The sequence below is a fragment of the Gopherus flavomarginatus genome, chromosome 1 (assembly GCF_025201925.1).
Source record: "Gopherus flavomarginatus isolate rGopFla2 chromosome 1, rGopFla2.mat.asm, whole genome shotgun sequence".
Classification (NCBI taxonomy): domain Eukaryota; kingdom Metazoa; phylum Chordata; order Testudines; family Testudinidae; genus Gopherus; species Gopherus flavomarginatus.
In genome coordinates, this window is record NC_066617.1 from 179,870,233 (window position 1) to 179,890,004 (window position 19,772).

Here is a 19,772-nt window from a genome sequence, read left to right on the forward strand (position 1 = left end):
TAAAAGGTCTTGAACAAATGCTGATCCTTGGGTGTATGTATGCAATGGTGTTGTAGCTGTGTTGATCCCAGGATATTGGAGACACAAGGTGAGTGAGGTAATATCCTTTTACTGAACCAACTTCGGTTGGTGAGGGAGACTAGCTTTCAAGGTTACACAGGACTTTTCTTGAGGTCTGCGTAAGCTCGAGAGCTTGTCTTTCTCACCAACGGAAGTTGGTCCAATAAAAGATGTTACCTCACCCACTTTGTCTCTCCTTGGTTCTTAATTTTGAGGGAGAGAGAAATGGGTGGGTATAAAAATAAAGGTATTGAAGATGAAGCAGCTATTTCACTTGAGAAGAAAACGGTTCTGAAGGGGAGCTCCAAGTCCTCAAGTGTAGAGTTGTGTGGGAAGGGCAGCAGTTGAGAAGCAAGGTAGGAGTGCAGGAAAATGCTCTGCTCTGACACAATCAATAGCTGTCAGGGAACCAGTATGGCCCTTCTCACAAGAAAAAGAGACTGTCTCAGGGTTCTCAGCAGAACTATTCTCCCATCCGCCGTTGTGCAATATGCTGGTTTGCTGTCTTCCACTATAGCAATGACTGCATTTCATGGGTCGGGTGAGAGGGTTCTGTATGGGGCAATCTGGGTGTGGGCAGCTCGGTTGGGGGTCTGGTTGCAGAGGGATTTGGATGCACAGGGGCTCATTGGGATGGTAGGGTTCTGGGTGCAGGGAGAATGGAACTCTGCAGGGGGTCCAGATGAGGGTGGTTGGGGCTCAGCAGGGGGAGGGGAGGTGTCTGGGTATGGGGAGATGAGGCTTGGCAGGGGGTATATAGGTGTGGGGAGCTCAGCAGGGGGGTCTGGGTGCTGGAGTGGGGCATGGCAGTGTGGAGGTCTGGGGGCAGCTGGTTGGGGTCAGTGGAATGGGGGTTCAAGGAGTTCATAAGGGTAGTCCAGATGCAGGGGGTGGGGTTCGTTGGGGAGGGGTTTGATTGTGGGGGGCTCAGCAAGGGGTGGTCTAGCTACATCTGTGGGGATCTGGATGCAAGGGGAATCTGGGGATGGGGTTCCACAGTGGGGAAGGATCTGGTTGCTGGAGGTTCCAAATGAAGGGGATGAGGCTTGGTGGGATGAGGGTTCAGGTCTACATGGCTCAGTGGTGTGAGGGGTTGGGGGTCTGGGTATGGAGGGGTCTGGATGCAGAGTGGTGGGGCTCACAGGGAGTCTGAATATGGGGGGCTCTGGATTCAGGGGGTGAGACTTGATGGGGTAGGGGTTTGGGGAGGGGGTCTGGGTATGGGGAGGTCAAAATGCATGGGGGTTGGGCAGATGGTGGAGCAGCTCCCTGTACAGTGACTCCTCCCCCTGCAGCTGAGAAGTGTGGAGCTTTCTGCAGCTGGAGAGGTTTCATTGTGTGTGTGTGTGGGGGGATGATCCAGCCCTGGCCCGGCTGCTCCTTGCAGAGGTAGAGGAAGTCTTGTCCTCCCCTGCCCCCAGCCTAGTTGGGACTAGCAGCTGAGCCTGGTACAGGGTAGGAGCCACCAGCTGGGGTGTCCCCAGCGCTGCCTTGCAGTTATTTACTTCTCTGCCAACTACTCCTGGCACCTGAAATGACATGCCCACACTACTGGGGAGAGGCATGTGACCGCTTTTGCACCTTCCCTTTGCTTCCCCATCATTTTCTGCAAGGAAGCAAAGAAATCTACATGGAACATGAATTCTGTGCACGCAAAGTGGCACAGAATTCCCTCAGGAGTAGCACCTCATTACAAACTCATTAGTGTGTAGCTATATTGCCCCAAAGATTCCATTCACATGGAGCATACTCCAACCTGGGGCTCAGCAGTACTTTCTCTGCAATTGGAGTCTGGGCTGCTGCAGGCCATACCAGAGTCAAGTACCAGAACTGAGAGCAGCTACCCTGTCTCTCCTGTGCTTTCAGTACCCTGCATGCTGGGCCCAGGCAATGTGAAGGAAGGAGCTGCGTGATTCAAATGTTGAGAGGAAAGGGAAGTAAATTGGGACAAAGAGATATGTAATTGAAGACTGTGTAATAATGTATATGCACAAGGGGGCTGACTGGGTACAGGGTACGTAATTGTGTTATTCACTTGCAGTACATTATTCAGCCACTAAATGCCTCTTAGTGTTTTTTAGCTTTCCAGACAAACAAAAGAGACAAAGGTGGAACTCAAGTGGTGTGTAAGCCTCTTGGTGTCAGTAGTTGTTTAAAAGTCTACTATTTATAAGGACTGAGAGTACACATAACTTGTTAAGGATATGTGAGAACCATGCCCAACTTCCCCACACCTCAGCACCAACCAATGATGTTGAATGATTGTGGAGGTTGAGAGCATATGTTGCACCCTACAACAGTTGTTGCTACTACTCCCTTTTGTGTGTACTTCCCCAGTGTTTGGTAGGGCATGTTGCCTACTTCAAGCATAACAGCTCTGGGAGCTGCCACTGACGAGCTTTCAGTGAGGACACTGGTTTAAAGAACTCTCTAGCTCTATAATTGCTCAGCTGTGTGCAGAAGGTGTTTGTGAGGAAGTAGGATGTAGGTGTGCATGTAGCGAGTGTGTGGTTGTATTTTTTTGTTGTTTAAGAGTAGGCTGTGTGGATGTATAGCTGTATCTGTGCTGAGGAAGTAGGGCTTGTGTGTGTGTGTGTGTTTTTCCTCTGGGGTATCAGAATGGTGCTTTGAAGACATGAAATGCAGCTCTTTCCCTGACACTAAATGAACAGGGCTGACAAGCCGCTGTCAGGGAAATGCTGTCTAACTCCCTTTCCCCACCGATAATTTCCCTGGTAAAACTGCAGCGCAATCAAGCAGTGAGACAAACCAAGAGGGAATAGATTTTTTTTTCCTTCTTCTTCTTCAAATAAGTATCTCTATCAGGAGCCACACACACACCAAGAAATCTTAGGAGTTCAAAGAATTTTTTTTAATATTAAAACTCAACCTTTAGAGCATTTCTTTCTGACTAAGACAACAAAGCCCTGAAGATGCTCCCAGCTTGAATAGTATTAAGAAGATGTCTTGGCTGAAGTGGAAAACTCTGTCTCAAGTTTTCCTTTGGGTTAATGTGAAGACAGATGCTTTTGCTTTTCTTTCTGTCTGGCACTGAAAAATCCCCCTCAGCTGAAAAAAGAAGCTGTGAATGAGGATGGGGAAAGACAGGGCTGACATTGTGCAACTTTACCTTATGGTCAAATTCTGCTCTCTGTTGAAATGATGTGAATCTGGAGTAGCGCCATTGACATCTGTAGAATCAATCTGGATTTACACCTGTGTGACTGAGAGCAGAATTTGGCCCTCAGATGGAATATAACCATTATGCTTTCATTGAAATACTCCTAAAAGTCTTTGGAAATCCTAGCCTGCCGAGGACCTTTGCTGAAGTGATGTTTGGGGGGTAGGTGGGTCAGAGAGGCTTCCTCAGTTGCACTTATCACTCCATAGGGATTTTTCACCTAGAGGCAGCATTTAGACCTTATCCTGAGGCTTCTACTCTGAAATCCAGCAAGAATTTAGACTATAGGATGAGACTCTGAATGGAAAATAATGTACGGAGAGCACAGAAGCGTTTTAAGAAGGGGAGATTTTTCTTTCCAGCTTCTAATTCTGCTCTGTACCCACGAGAATACATTCCCTTTCTGTGAATGCTACCTGTTTGTATTAGCTTCTGACCCCTTCTGTGCACTGGTAATGCTAGCACTTCTGCATTGTGTAACAGGAAGCTATTCTTGGGCTCGAACATGGAAATAAATCCATATTTTTCTATTAATTGTGAACGGATCCAGTGATGGATTTGGAGCTGCTGTGTAATACTTATGAATGCTGTATGTTGATCTGGTTATTGGGATGCTTACTGTATAAACTTGTTTGTTTAGTTTAATAGGGAGCTATAAGAAAGTGAAAGAATGATTCAAGATACGCTGCCTCATAGCAAATGCGAGAGGGGTTAAGGAACAGTGCTAGGACTGTTGACTTTCAAGGCTTTACCTTCTCCCCAGATAATGTGCAACTCTAGTTTTGTCCAGAAGGGCCAAAACCCAGGAGAACACAGGAACTCTGACAGGCCTCTCTCGAGAGATGGGGAGGGAGGTCATTGTTCTGGAGAACCAGACAAAAGGCACAAGCCCCCACAGAAGGGTCTGAAGAAGTTAAGCCTGCCTAGTTTATCATCATCAGGGGATGGCAAGCCTCGGATAAGAGAGACGGGCATGTAGACTGTTTGCTTTTAAAATCCTCTCCCTGAATGATTTGTTCCTATTGTTGCAATAAACAATACAGTGTTTTTAAGATGTCTGTCACTGGACACCATTGGTCATGGATGACCAAAGATATGAACTGCAGGTGTCCAAACTCGAACCTGCTGGGCAAACTCAGTTGATACCCGAGGTGCTGTAGCACAGGGCCTGATCTAAGGCTATGGCGGCACTATGGAGACTATACGGGTCACCGAACAATAGCAGCATAAACCCCTTAGTGTAAGGCTATGTCTACACTGGCAATTGAACAACAAAACTTTTGTCTTTCAGGGATGTTAATTCCCCCCCCTCCCCCCCCGAAAAACAAAAAAGTTTTGCTGCGACAAGTGCCAGTGTGAACACCACACTGTTGGCAGGAGCGCTCCCCTGCTGACAACATGAACGCCGCTCGTTGGGGGTGGAAGTTTTTTGTCAGCAGGAGAGCCGACAAACAGCAGCTACATTGTGTGACTTTTAGCAGCATGGTTGTAGTGACATAGCCATGTCGCTAAAAGCTATGTAATGTAGACATAGGCCTCGCTTCCACTCAGCCTGAGTGGAAGAATTGTGGAATTCCACCCCAGGAGAAGCAAAAGCATGAAGCCTGATGCCTGAGGGGGCATAGTCAGATTGGGGTGCAGCTAGCCCTGCAGCCGTGACAGGCCCCACCAACCTTTTAGTTAAAACTCCAGTCGCAAAACCCTTTTCGCTGTTGAGATGGGTGCAGATTATTTTAGGCAGATTCCTGTGGTCTCCCTTTGGCTTCAAATCTGGTAACAGCTGGTTGGCTGGGGTTAGTTCCGCAAGGCAGATTTCCGGGTTGCAGTCATTAGTACAAATCCAGCACCAGTGTAAGCAAACGCAAAGCCCTTCATTCCAGAGAGCTTAAACCCATTTATATGAATTTGGCCCAATGATTTTAACTAACATAACAAGGCAGAGCAGGTTGTTAGGTCAATTAATCTCACATGCTGCACCTGGAGTGGAGCCAGGGATCAGTAAAGCCTAATGGAAGATGAAGTTCAGCTGGGAAGCAGCAGGTTGGGCCTGTACAAATGGATAAAGCTGAGAACAGAAGGGGTGGGGGCTGGGCCAGGTTCAGCTGGCCGGCGGGACTGAGATTTGGGGCTGGGAACTCAGGGGGTGGTTTGGGCTGGTGGCTCGCTGAACAGAGCTGGAAATACAGGCTAAGAGGGAGAGGCTGGAAGTTATGCTGGAAAATGATGGAAAAAAGCAAGAGATAAAGATGGCTTCAGATTGGGGAGAAGAAAAAGGGAATAGAAATATCTCTGAGGAAGAGGGAGCAGAGGGATGGAAAAGAGTAAGGGAAATTGTTAATATAATTATATCAAATCTTGAGCAGAAGATGTTAATCATTTGAAAACAGCAGAATGGATTAGGTGAAGTATCAGAGAGATACTAAGAGATAAAAGAATGCAGGGTGGAGACTTTTTAATAGAATGTACATATAAGGAACAGGCTAAAAAAAAACTTCTTAAAAGTACAATTTTAGGGAAAATAAAAGTAATTTGACTACCACCTAATGTCTGACAGAAGCAAGAGGGGTAACGTATGGGGTTCCACTAGGCACAACTGAGCACAAAATTAAGAGGGAAATAGGTGAGGACCGTGTGTTGTTTGTTAAGCGACTGATTAGCATGAGAGGGGGAGAACCTAAACTGTGCACAGCCATCTGAGTAACATTTAAAGGTCAGTGTTACCTGATGGGGTTAATATATGGTTTAACCCAGAAGAGCTGATATACTATATCTTGGCTCCTTTCACATCTTACGAATATCAAAGATTTGGGCATTTGATGGCTGTCTACACAGGAAAGATGAGGTGTGGTAAATATGGAAGAGACCACTCAAATAAGAACTGTATGGAAGGAACAGCAGTAAAATGCAGCAGTTGCTGAGATAAGCATAGTGCAGCATACAAAGGGTGTGCAGCAGTGGAACAACCTAGAGAGATACAGAAAATTAACTATCCATAAAATATCCTATGCAGAATTTACTAAATGAGGTTTACAGTGAAATGTGGCCAAGGAAGAAAATAGCAGTGAGGGGAGAGTACTGGTACACCAACACGCAGCTCAAGGCAGGAGAGATAATATAAGCGGAATAGATGAAGATGTATTGCTTGTAGGCAGAGATTAATAGCATTTATGATGGAGGTTATTGCACTTCACAGACAGGGATGAAAACTGAAAGAATAAACATAACAAAAGTGGCAAAAAAGTATTTGTATATAGGCAAGTTCTTGATAGACTGCATTCATGCAATTTTAAATGAAGATGGTAATGTAGTTTAATAACCTGCTTCTAACTTTTTTTCCTGGAATGCACATAGTTTAATGACACATGGTCAGGAATTAAAGAAAATTGTTTTTGAAATGGAAAACAAACCTGATGCGATGTGTACAAGAAACATGGGTAGTGAGAGCTCATGTTTAGACTTTCAGGATATGATGTAAGCAGACATGATAGAGAAATAAGAGGAGGAAGGGTCTGTATATTTATAATACAATGGATGAAATAGATACACCAAACTTAAGTTTTGAGTACAACAGTGAGATTCTTCTGCAAAATTAGAGTATGTTTATACAAATCTATGTTTACAACCCATGTAAAAAACTAGACAATCTAGAATTCGTAGAGTTAGATAAGGGTGTTAAAAGCCCATATATTATTTGTGGAGACTTTAATAGCTATAATGAATTATGGCAAAGCAGGAAAACTCCTTGTAATGGCAAATGCCTGGAACAGTTCATTGACTTGTACGCACTGGCATTGCTCAATACTGGAGCACCTACTAGGTTTAATTTGGTGGAAGGAACCATTTCATATTTACATCTGGGAATTGCAACAAGGACTATAACAAGTAATTGCAACTAGAAAATCTATAAAGAAGACGGAATGAGAAGCGATCACTTCCCTATGCTAATTACATATCAAGGCCAAGGTAATGTTGAAAACACTGAAGGAATTCCTACCTGGAGTCTTAGAAAAGCAAACTGGGGACTCTTCAAGAGTAAGTGTGCTGCGTATCCAAGTACCAATTGTATAAGTGATAACCTAGAGGAATTCATGATGATATAGGAAAGGGAGTTGTAGAAGCAGCCAGCCCTAGCTATGCATAAGACATTGAATTGCCACAAAGTCAGAAGTTCAGGTCCCCGGTGGAATGAAGATTCTAAACCAGCAAAGAAAGAAGGCATACAAACAAGCAAAAAGTAAATGAATAGCAAGGACTTAATGAACTGTAAAAGATGTAAAGCAGTGGCACAAAGAATTATTAAAGTCAAAGAAAGAGGTTTGGAGAAAGTAGTGTGACAAAGTTCCTCCTCTACCTTGGTGGGTCCTGCACTTATTGGCAGATTTGCTCACCTCAGTGATCTTCCCCACAGTCTCAGTCAACTTCTTCTGTGTCTGATCAGGAGTGAGGTGGTTTGGGGGGAACCCGGGCCCACCCTCTACTCCGGGTTCCAGCCCAGGGCCCTGTGGATTGCAGCTGTCTATAGTGCCTCCTGTAACAGCTGCATGACAGCTACAACTCCCTGGGCTACTTCCCCATGGCCTCCTCCAAACACCTTCTTTATCCTCACCACAGGACCTTCCTTCTGGTGTCTGATAACACTTGTACTCCTTAGTCCTCCAGCAGCACACCCTCTCACTCTCAGCTCCTTGCACCTTTTGCTTCCAGCTCCTCACACGCACTCTCTTTCTCCTCTGGCTCCCTCTCATCTGACTGGAGTGAGCTCCTTTTTAAACCCAGGTGCCCTGATTAGCCTGCCTTCATTGGCTGCAGGTGTTCTAATCAGCCTGTCTACCTTAATTGGTTCTAGCAGGTTCCTGATTACTCTAGTGCAGCCCCTGCTCTGGTCACTCAGGGAGCAGAAGCCTGCTTCTCCTGGGGCCAGAGATCTCTCTTCTGCCACTCTGCTGTAGAGGAAGGAGGGAGCGGGCTGCTGCTGCTGCTGTTCCTGCTGGGCGCTGGGCCCTCGCTGCTGCTGTTTCTGCTGCTGTTCCTGCTGCTTCCCTGGCTGGGCTAGACACCACCACCTACCCCTCTCTCTGCTGTCTGTTTGCTGGCTGGCTGGTGGTTCCCCCCCACCTCAGTTACTGCTGTTATTCCACCTACAGCCCCTTGGGGGGGGTGCTGGCCTGCTTCCCAGAGAGGAGGGGAGTGAGGGACCCCAGCTCTTGTTGCTAAGGACACCACCCTCTGAGCGGGGTCCCTCCTGCCTGGATGCCAGACCACCACCACCTGGAGCTGCTAGGGCTACTGTGGCTGTTGCTGGGGAGCTGTTGGTGCCCGGAGGAGGAGAGGAAGGAGAAGAGGACCACCTGCTGCTGGAGACAGTATGAAGACCACTGTGGAGGGGGCTTTTCTGGACTGAGTCTTTTTCAAACTGTGCTATTGTGGTGGGGGTTTGGACTGTGTCTGCTGGGGCTCCGGGGGTGTGGCGTGGAGCCTGCCCCCAGTCCATCCGTGTCCCCCTTCGCCCCCACCACCATCGTTGCCCCCTCCACCACTCCCGCTGGCTGTTTTCCTTCTGCTTTGGACTCCTGCCTCTGGGTCTGAGCTGCTCGCCTGGCTCACCACGCCCACTTCCACCATTTGGGCCTGCAGCAGCAGCAGCCAACCATTGACTTTTTGGCACAAGTGCCTGTGGGTGCATCACCTCCCCCCTCATACTGGACTGACCCCCTCCCCTTTGCCACATTTGTCCACCCCACCTATTTCCCTCTGCTGCCTGATAGTTCTGCCCCGGCCCTGTAGCTGTCCCCGTGGTCCCTCTACCCCAATCTCAGCTCGCCCTTTCCCCCCACCCTGTGCTTCCCCAGCCCTGATTGGTCCCCCCCATGCGCCCACGCCCCCTCTCAGGCGCTTGTGCCCTTCCCCATTTGGTTTCCCCTTGTTCACTGCACTCCCCCCTCTGCCGTTGCCCCCCCGCTCCCCTAGTGCAACTGGAGGAGCCGGAACCCCCCTCTGCGTTGGTGCCCTGCACCAATCCCACCCGTAGTCCTTGGTTGCTCCCTACGCCCCTTTAGCCTTCCCCTTCTGGCGCCCTCCTCCCCCGCCTGCAGCCTAGCGGGGAGGGGTGGCCGCCTCCTCTCCTTCCCCTCCCCTCGCTGTTTGTCCCCCTCCCCGCTCTCGTTATGGCAGGGATGCGGCGGGGGAGACCCCTCGCGATGCTCCCACTACCCCTCCTCCACCTGCCCCCATGTCCACTGCCCAAGCCTCTACCTCGACCGCCGCTGCTGATCCACCTACCACCGCCCCTGCTGGGGCACTGGCAGCAGCGAGTACTGGGGAGACCTCCGTTGCTGCCACGTCTCTCGCCCCTTCTGATTCGGGGGGAGCCCCCCCCAGCCGGTGGGAAGGGTCGGGGTGGGAAGAAGGGTAAGGGCCCCGCTAGAAAGGCCAGGCCCTCCATGGCGGAGACTGCCCCCGCTGCCGCAGCCCCGCTACCGGCTGCGGCGTCCCTCCCCGCTGTTCCCTCCACCAGCTCTGCAGGTCCCCCTCCCCCGGCCCCCAGGGCGTACGCCCAGGTGGTGGCGGCCCCCCCGCCTGCCGCTGCTCCTCCGCCCGCCGATTCCGCCAACATCTACAGCGGCCGGGGCCCCTTTCCTGCTTTGACCAGGAAGCACGGCGTCCGTTGCCTCCTGGTGCCCGCCTCGCCCCACGTGGAGACCTACGTGCGGGCGTTGGCCAGGGTAGTGGGGCCCACGGCCATCGTGGTGGCCTCCAAAACGTACGGGAAGGTGGTCTTCTTCCTGGCATCGGAGGCTGCCGCCCAGGAGGAGGTAGAGACGGGCCTGGCGGTGGGGGGCGTGTTCGTCCCCCTGGAGCCGTTAGAAGACCTGGGGGTCCGCTTGATCTTGACCTCCGTCCCTCCCTTCCTGCCCAATGCCGCCCTGCTGCCCGCCCTTTCTGCCCTGGGACGCCCCATCTCTGTCATCAGCCCTCTCCCCTTGGGCTGCAAGGACCCCGCCCTCCGTCATGTTCTCTCGTTCCGCCGGCAAGTGCAGCTTCAACTGCCGCTGGCGGCGCGGGGCGGAGAGGCGCTCGAGGGGTCCTTTCTGGTCCCTTACCAGGGAGCCCACTACCGGGTGCATTACTCAACGGGGGAGGCCCGGTGCTACCTCTGCCGGGCGATGGGGCACGTCCGGAGGGACTGTCCCTTGGCCCAGCATGGAGGAGCGTCCGGGACCCCCGAGCCCCGGCAAGGCGCCGGCCCTGTCATCGCCGGTCCCCCTAGCTGCCCGGCACCCGAAGCTGCCCCTCCTCCTCCTTCTCGGTCCACCTCTGTGGAGGAGGGTGTGGCGGGGCTACCGCCGGCCGTGGGAGAGGGCTCGTCCCAGGGGGAATCCTCCCCGGTTTCTGCTGTCCCACCACTGCCTCCTCGAGTCCCTGAGCCATTGCCCTTGCCCCCCGAGCCGACCCCTGTTAGCCAGCCCCCGGATGATGCCATGGAGGGCTGGTCCTTAGTGCAGGGGAAGCGGGGCAAGCGGAAGGCTCGAGTTTCTTTACATACTTCGGATTCGGAGGCCCCCCGGAAGAGCAGGAAGGGGGGCACCGATGTCGAGTCTTCCGCCTTGTCCCCTGATGACTCCCAGTTTGTGGTGCCGGCTGGGGATGCCGTGGCAGCACCGGAAGGTGACACCGCCCCTCCTCCGGGGTCCCTTCCCGTGGATGCCCCCGAGGGAGCCTCTCTCGCCCCCTTCCCACTTGGCGCCTCTGAGAGCGCCGTGGTGGGTATCGCCTCGGGTGCTGGCGGGGAAGGCCCTGGGGTGGTGGACTGTGATCTCCCTCCCATCTACGCAGAAATCGAGGCCCTGGGTTTGACCCCGGTCACGCAGGGGGAGGACGACCCTCTGCCGGCGGGCCTCGATCTGGGCGACCTCACTACATCCCCCCTGTCCCTGGGTTCCCTTCCCCTACCTGCTGTTTCTGCTCTCACCTCTGAGGGTCCCCTGGAATCTTCCCTCGACTCGGCTGCGGGTGGCACTCTGTTGGCAGCTGCCGAGCCCCTTGGGGCGACGGCCAGTGCCCCGCTGCCGAGACCCGCTTCCCAGGGGGTGTCCCTCTTGGGTGTGGAGGACCCGCCCTCCTTCCTCAGCGGGGACCCCATTGACCACCATCTCTCTCTGGATGCCGAGGCTGCCGCACGTGCCACAGTGGCTGAGCCCGGCATCGTTAGGGGTCCCCTGCCCACTTCCCAGTTCCTTGAGCCTGGCCAGGAGGAGCCACCTTCTGGCGTCTCACCTATGGAGGCTCCGGATCCTGCCTCTACCTCCTTCCCGGATTCTCTCCCTGATCCCCGCCCTACTCCTGTTGGCTCTGTCCTTGTCCCCCCCACTTCCTGTGATGCCAGTGCCGCCCCTGGCAATACCTCCCAGGGAGTGGGTTCACTAGTTCTTTCCTGTCCCGACCCCCCAGGGGCTGCTGTTCTCCTTCCACCGCCCCTTCTTGAATCTGGGAGCGGGGCGGGTCGTGTGGCGTCGGTCCATCTGCTGCCACGTTGGGGATCTGCCCCCTGCCTACCCGCCTTGGTGGGCCACGGGGCTGTGACGGGGGCCCCACTGGGGGCCAGTCATCGATCAGTGACCCCACCCCCCCATGCGCTGAGGGAGGAGCTGCGGGAGTTCCTTGAGGACGTCCGTGGCTCCCGGAACAAAGTCCATCTTGCGCTCCAGCGGTGGGGGGATTTCCATCAGGTCCTCCGGGCCACGAGGGCCCTCATGGGGGAGGGTAGGAGGACCGGGAAGCAGGCCGCCGCGGCCTACCGGCGGGTCCGTGTCTTCCGTGACTCCTTACTCACCTTCGGGGTTGGTCACGGATTGCTGCGCGGCCTGCCGGAGGCCGTGGGCGTGTCTGCCAGCGAGGATCCCCCCCAGCCCTCCTCATGGCGCCGATCATCCTTGCCACCTTAAACACCCGAGGCTGTAGGATGGGTCTCCGCAGGAGCCAGGTGCTCTCCTTCCTCCGGGAGGGGGGGTACTCTGTGGTTTTCCTGCAGGAGTCCCATACGGATCCAGCCGCTGAAGCTAGCTGGCGGCTGGAGTGGGGGGATGGGGCCTACTTTAGCCACTTCTCTGTCTGCGCGGCTGGAGTGGCGACCCTGTTCTCCCCCGACCTACGGCACGAGGTGCTAGGGGTCGCCGAGGCTGTGCCGGGTCGCCTGCTGCACCTCCGGGTCCGCATGGAGGGGCTTGTGGTTCATCTCGTCAACGTTTACGCCCCGACATCGGCCCCGGAGAGGCTACGTTTTTATCAGCAGGCATCCGCCTTCCTCGGCTCCCTGGACCCTCGTGAGTGCCTGGTCCTGGGAGGGGATTTTAACACCACCCTCGAGGAATGGGACCGCTTGGGGACCGAGCAGTGCCCGGCAGCTGCGGACGTCCTCCGGGAGATTGTCGACCGCCACTCCCTGGTGGACGTCTGGCGCGACCACCACCCAGGCGACGTCTCGACGTTCACCTTCGTCCGGGTGGAGGCCCATCGGTCATGCCACTCCCGGCTGGACCGTATTTACCTGTCACGTTTCCACCTTTCACGGGCCCACTCCTCCAGCGTTCGGCCGGCCCCCTTTTCGGATCACCACCTTGCCACCGTGACGGCCTCTCTCTGCGCGGAGAGGCCGGGGCCGGCCTATTGGCACTTTAATAATAGTTTGCTGGAGGATGCGGGCTTCGTGGCGTCCTTCCGGGAGTTCTGGCTGGCCTGGCGAGGGCAGAGGCGTGCCTTTTCCTCGGCGCGGCGGTGGTGGGATCTGGGGAAGGTGCGCGCCCGGCTCTTCTGCCGTGACTACACTCGGGGTGCCAGCCGACGGAGGGATGCGGCGATAGGGCAGTTGGAGCGGGAGGTCTTGGAGCTGGAGAGGCGTCTGGCCGTCAACCCCACGGATCCATCCCTCTGCGGAGCATGCTGGGAGAAGTGGGAGGAGCTCCGGGCCCTCGAAGACCATCGGGCCCGGGGTGCTTTTGTTCGATCCCGCATCCACCTCCTTCAGGAGATGGATCGCGGCTCCTGCTTCTTCTACGCCCTGGAGAAAAGGAGGGGGGTCAAGAAGCACGTCACCTGCCTCCTGGCGGAGGACGGCACCCCCCTCACGGATCCGGCGGAGATGTGCCAGAGGGCCAGGGCCTTCTACGCCACTCTTTTCTCCCCGGATCCGACCGATCCTAACGCTTGCAGAGTGCTCTGGGACGGGCTCCCGACGGTCAGCACGGGCGACCGGGACCGGCTAGAGCTGCCTCTCACTCTGGCCGAGTTCTCGGAGGCCCTCCGTCACATGCCCACCAATAAATCTCTGGGCTTGGACGGGCTGACCGTGGAGTTCTACCGCGTGTTCTGGGACGTCCTCGGCCCAGACCTGGTCACTGTCTGGGCTGAGGCTTTGCATAGCGGGGTCCTCCCTCTCTCGTGCAGGCGAGCTGTGCTGGCCTTATTGCCGAAGAGGGGGGACCTCCACGACTTACGGAATTGGCGTCCCATCTCGCTCCTCAGCACGGACTACAAAATTGTTGCGAAGGCCATCTCGATGCGGCTAGGGTCCGTGCTGGCGGACGTGGTCCATCCAGACCAGACCTACACCGTCCCGGGTCGCACCATCTTTGATAACTTGTATCTGGTCCAGGACCTTCTGGAATTGGGGTGTAGGGATGGTCTGTCGTTCGCCCTCCTGTCCCTGGATCAGGAGAAGGCATTCGACCGGATGGATCACGGGTATCTCCTGGGCACTCTGCGAGCGTTCGGCTTCGGACCCCTGTTTGTGGGTTTTCTGCAGGTGCTGTACGCTTCTGCGGAGTGTCTGGTCAGGCTCAACTGGACCCTGACCGAGCCGGTCAGCTTCGGGCGGGGAGTGCGGCAGGGGTGCCCCCTCTCGGGCCAGCTGTATGCTCTGGCGATCGAGCCCTTCCTCTGTCTCCTCCGCAAGAGGTTGACGGGGTTGGTGCTTCAGGAGCTGGGGCTGCGGCTGGTCCTGTCGGCATACACTGACGATGTGCTCCTCGTGGTCCAGGACCCGGGCGACTTGGCGCGGGTGGAGGCTTGCCAGGCTGTGTACTCGGCGGCCTCCTCCGCCCGGGTCAACTGGGTCAAGAGCTCTGGCCTGGTGGTCGGGGACGGGTGGCAGGCGAGCTCCCTCCCACCTGCGCTTCAGGCCATCCGGTGGAGCGCGGGTCCGCTGCTCTATCTCGGCGTTTACCTTTCTGCCACGCATCCGTCTCCGCCGGAGAACTGGCAGGATTTGCAGGGCAGGGTGACGGAGCGGCTCCGGAAATGGACAGGACTACTCCGGTGCCTCTCCCTTCGGGGGAGGGCACTGGTGCTTAATCAACTGGTCCTGTCCATGCTCTGGTACCGACTCAACACCCTGGTCCTGGCCCCGGGTTTCCTGGCCAACCTCCGGACGGTGATTCTGGAGTTCTTTTGGCCGGGGACGCACTGGGTCTCTGCAGGGGTCCTCCACCTGCCCCTGGAGGAGGGGGGGCAGGGCCTGAAGTGCTTACGCGCTCAGGTCCATGTCTTCCGCCTCCAGGCCCTGCAGAGGCTCCTGTTTGGTGCGGGTAGTCCGGCGTGGAGCGTATTGGCGCACGCCTTCCTCCGCCGCTTCCGAGGGCTCCGATACGACCGGCAGCTCTTTTACCTCCATCCGAGAGGTCTTCCGCGAGACCTCTCCAAGCTGCCGGTCTTCTACCAAGACCTCCTCCGGACCTGGAAGCTCTTTTCAATAACCAGGTCCGTGGCGGCCACCGTGGGGGTTGATCTCCTCGCGGAGCCCCTGCTACACAATCCCCAGCTTCGTGTGCAGGTGGCGGAGTCCCCAACGGTGTGCCAGAGGTTGGTCTCAGCAGGAGTCACCAGGGTCGGAGACCTCCTGGACTACGACCGGGGAGACTGGCTGGATCCCCTGACGCTCGCTCAGCGCATGGGGCTCTCCAGACCTCGTAATCCCCAGCGCGTACTTCAGGAGGTGAAGGCCGCTTTACTGCCCGCTGCTCGGGCTTACCTCGACCGGGTCCTGCGAGAGGGCACGCCCCGCCCACCCTCCACCCCAGGCCCCGTGGACATTTTTATCGGGCCCCTGCCCCGTGGACCCAATCGGCCCCCTCACCCTTTCACTGCCAGCCGGCTACATGATCTGCAGCCGGTTTTGTTCCAGACCGCGCCACGGAAACATCTGTACTCGCTCGTGCTCCATACCCTTCACTACCTCACCCTCGCGTCCCGCCCCGATACCAAATGGCGGGACCTCCTGCCGCCTCTCGAGGGTGAGGAGCCCCGGTGGGCCAGCTTGTACTCTGCCCTGGTCCCGAGGCCCGCCGGGGATATCAGTTGGCGGCTCCTTCACGGAGCCGTGAGCACGGGCGTGTACTTGGCGCGGTTCACATCTGTCCCTAGCACCTGCCCTTTCTGTGGTGAGAAGGAGACCTTGGCGCACGTTTATTTGGAGTGCGCCAGGTTGCAGCCCCTGTTCCGGCTCCTCCTGAATATTTTCCTGCGTTTTTGGTTGCACTTTTCCCCTCACCTTTTTATCTACACGCTCCCCATCCGTGGCCCCACGAAGTCGCGGGATCTCCTTCTCAACCTCCTCTTGGCCCTGGCCAAACTGACCATCTACAACACCAGGGAGAGGAGGTTGGCCGACGGGATTTCCTGCGACTGTGGGGCCTATTTCCGTTCCTCCGTCTGCTCTCGCATCCGGGCAGAGTTCCTCTGGGCGGCGTCCACTGGCTCCCTTGACGCCTTCGAGGAGCAGTGGGCGTTGTCCGGGGTTCTCTGCTCGGTGTCCCCATCGGGTTCCCTTTGTTTAGCCCTATGACCTCACTCCCGATCCTGTTTTTTTCATTAGTTGTCCCCCGTAATTATTTGGTGTCCCAGACCTGTGGGTCCTCCCCTTAGGCTGGGGGGAGGCCCTTTAGAAGTGGGCGGGCTTCGCCCGCCCACCCCCGCTAGATGCCAATAGGACCAGTATATTTGCCCTCTACCAGACTCCTGTACCCCACTGGCCTGGGTCTGTCATAGAAGGTTGAGAAAGTTGGAGAAAGGTTTCAGAGAGATATTAATAAGTTAAAAGAATGAATGGGATAAGAAGTAAAATCAATCTGTTCTTACAGTAAATGATAAAGTTGAAAGTTCTAATTTAGGAAAAGTGACCATTTTAGCCTAATTCCAAAAAGTAGTGATACAAATCAAATTAAAGTTTTGTGACCAAATAAAGTGTCTGCTGAAGAAAACTGTGAGCTCTTACATGGCTGGTAAGAATATAAAGATGACGTAGTGGATGAAAATTTCAGTATACAGGAACTCAAAGCTATAGATAAAAGTAAAAATACAGCCCCCAGATAAAGATAGCACATGTAATGCAATGCTTCAGCAGCTACCGGAAGGGAGTTTGAGTTGTATTGAAATTATATCGTAATATGTGGGGGCAATGTACTACCACCAGCAGAATGGAAGCAAGTGGTGGTTACACCAACAGGAGAACCTGGCAAATTATGTGCAAGACCTGATGCATGTAGATCTTTTGCCCTTACATCGTGTATGGACAAAATTATGAAAAGAATGATAAATAAGAGATTAAAGCATACTTGGGAACAAATGAAATTGTAAACTGTGTACAGAGTGGTTTCAGGAAAGGAAGATGCACAGCTGATCATATTAAAAGATTAGAAACAGAAATACAAAAAAGCTCAGAACATGTGGAACAGAGATTTTTTGATAGCTGTCTTTCTGGACACTGATAAAGCTTATGACATGCTAAGGTGGGAAGGCTTTCTGTATAAACTAACCATAGTTGGAATAAGAGGAAGAATATTCTGGTGGACAAGAGACTTTTTAAGTGATTAAAAACATACAAGTCAGGGTGGGGGCGGCTTTGTCATATATTTATAAACTTACTCATGGCACTCCATAAGGGAGTGTTATCAGCCCATTAACATTTTGATTAATGGTCTCCGGGAGAGTGTACGGATAGAAGTAGGTTTTGCTCTAGTTGTGGATGTCTGTGCTATATGGGCCAAACATGCAAGATTTAAGATAACTGTGTCGAGAACCAAGCAGGTGCTCAAGAGGATTTTAGAATGGGGAGGTACTTGAGGATTTACATTCTCACTTGCTAAAACAAAGGGAATGATCTTCACAAAAAGGAAGATTGGAGAAGAATGGAACTTATATCTCTATACAGGAAAAAATACAGGTAGCTCAAAATTTTACACTCTTAGCAGTTATGTTTGATGATAAACTAACTTGGAAGGATCATATAGACCAACATTTCTAGTCCATGGAGTGGTGCTGATTCCTGAGATGTCCCTGACACAGTTTAGGAAAGCAAGCTGGTCCCTGCTATCAAAAAGCTTGAGAAACATTGATATAGATAATATCAAGACCACCTATAAAGATAGGATGCATCTACTTAAGTATTGCTAGGAACAACTAGAGTGCAGATAAGAATATGTTGCTCATGCTGTGTGGGGCACTAATAAGACCAGTTATAGATTATGGATGCCAAGTTTTTAAATTCAGCTTTTAAATCAACACTTAAAAAATGAGAACCCAAGCTCTGCGATTCACATCTAGTGTGAGTATTATGGGGGTGAGATCTGAGTTACTACAGAGAATTCTTTCCTGGATGCTGGCTGGTGAGTCTTGCCCACATTCTCAGGGTTTAGCTGATTGCAGTGGCGGATTAATGATTTTGCCACCCCTAGGCCCTGAAATAATTGCCACTCCTGGCCCCACATTAACGTGTTTTAGTTTTCTATTAATGTTTAGGATTCTGGCGAGTGTGTTTACTAAATGGCATTGCACTGTCATTGGTGGTTTGAATACGCGCTGTGATTGGTAGAATCGCGGCATCACTGATGCCATGATTTCAAAAATGCTGCTATTACTATATAAATTTGCCGCCCCTGCAAATTTACCACCCTAGGCCTAGGCCTTGTTGGCCTAGGCGATAATACGTTGCTGGCTGATTGCCATATTTGGGGTTGGGAAGGAATTTTCCTCCAGGGCAGATTGGCAGAGGCCCTGGAGGTTTTTCGCCTTCCTCTGCAGCATGGGGTCACTTGCTGGAGGATTCTCTGCACCTTGAGGTCTTTAAACCACAATTTAAAGACTTCAATAACTCAGACATAGGTTGGGGTTTGTTACAGGAGTGGGTGGGTGAGATTCTGTGGCCTGCATTGTGCAGGAGGTCAGACTAGATGACCATAATGGTCCCTTCTGACCTTAAGTCTGTGAATCTATGAATCTATTATAAATGTTGCATGTGCTGCAGGTAGCAACTGGAGAAATGCCTATAAACTTAAGAATGAGATTGTTAGATTTAGTTTTTGAGCTAAGGTTAATGGAAATGGTGAAGATAAGAGTACTAAACAAATATGTCAACTATTGGGAATTAAGTAGACAAGAAGTAACTGGGCGCCGCAAATGCTTATATGCTAATAGAGCCTGTCAAGGTTCCTTCCCCACTCTGAACTCTGGGGTACAGATGTGGGGACCCACATGAAAGACGCCCTAAGCTTATTTTTACCAGCTTAGGTTAAAAACTTCCCCAAGGCACAAACTCCTTCCTTGCCTTAGTATCGCTGCCACCACCAAGTGATTTAAACAAACATTCAGGGAGGGCCACTTGGGGGGATATTTGCAGAAAGTAGGGCTCCAAGTCCCTACACCCCCTTTCCTGAGGAGGCTTGAGAATAATATCCTCACCAATTGGTACAGGTGAACACAGACCCAAACCCTTGGATCTTAAGAACAATGAAAAATCAATCAGGTTCTTAAAAGAAGAATTTTAATTAAAGATAAGGTAAAAGAATCACCTCTGTAAAATCAGGATGGTAATACTTTACAGAATAACAAAAGACTCAAGAACACAGAGGATTTCCCCTCTAGGCAAAACTTAAAGTTACAAAAACAGGGATAAACCTCCCTCTTAGCACAGGGAAAATTCACAAGCTAAAACAAGAGATAACCTAACGCATTTCTTTCCTATTGCTTACTATTTCTGCAATACTAGATGCTTAGTTCAGATACGCTTAAGGAGATGTAATTTCCCTGTCCTGTTTCCTGGCTGTCTCCGAGAGACACAGACAGAAAAACTTCCCCCACAAATTTGAAAGCATCTTCTCCCCTTATTGGTCCTTTTGGTCAGGTGCCACTCAGGTTCTCTGAGCTTCTTAACCCTTTACAGGTAAAAGAGGAATTAACCCTTTACAGGGTAAAGAGGGATTGTATGCTACCCTTTGCTGTATGTTTATGACAAGGCCAAAGGTGAGTAAAAGACTTGGGTGAAAATACTTAGTCATTGGAAATCAAACTATAGTTTGATGATTGTTTCTCCAGTTGTGGATTTGGAATGATACAGGAAGAGCAGGACCATCAAATATGGTGATGAAGGTTTATGAGTTTATAAATGGCAAATGAAGTCAGGATTGCTAAATCTATGCTGACTGCTCTAGAGATCACAACAGAGTGGGAATGGCCTTTCATAGATCTTAATTCCAAATTCAGGGAT

The 19,772-nt window shown here is 52.6% G+C and overlaps 1 protein-coding gene across 1 annotated transcript in view; it reads left to right on the forward strand.

Annotated features, from left to right (window-relative positions):
• Positions 1-579: 579 nt before the first annotated feature.
• The window catches only part of IGSF3 (immunoglobulin superfamily member 3), a 276,745-nt gene continuing 257,552 nt past the window's right edge, over positions 580-19,772 (forward strand). Inside the window, exon 1 of the mRNA XM_050956908.1 lies at positions 580-596. The gene's annotated coding sequence lies outside the window, so the exon portion shown is untranslated. The remainder of the gene's footprint in view (positions 597-19,772) is intronic.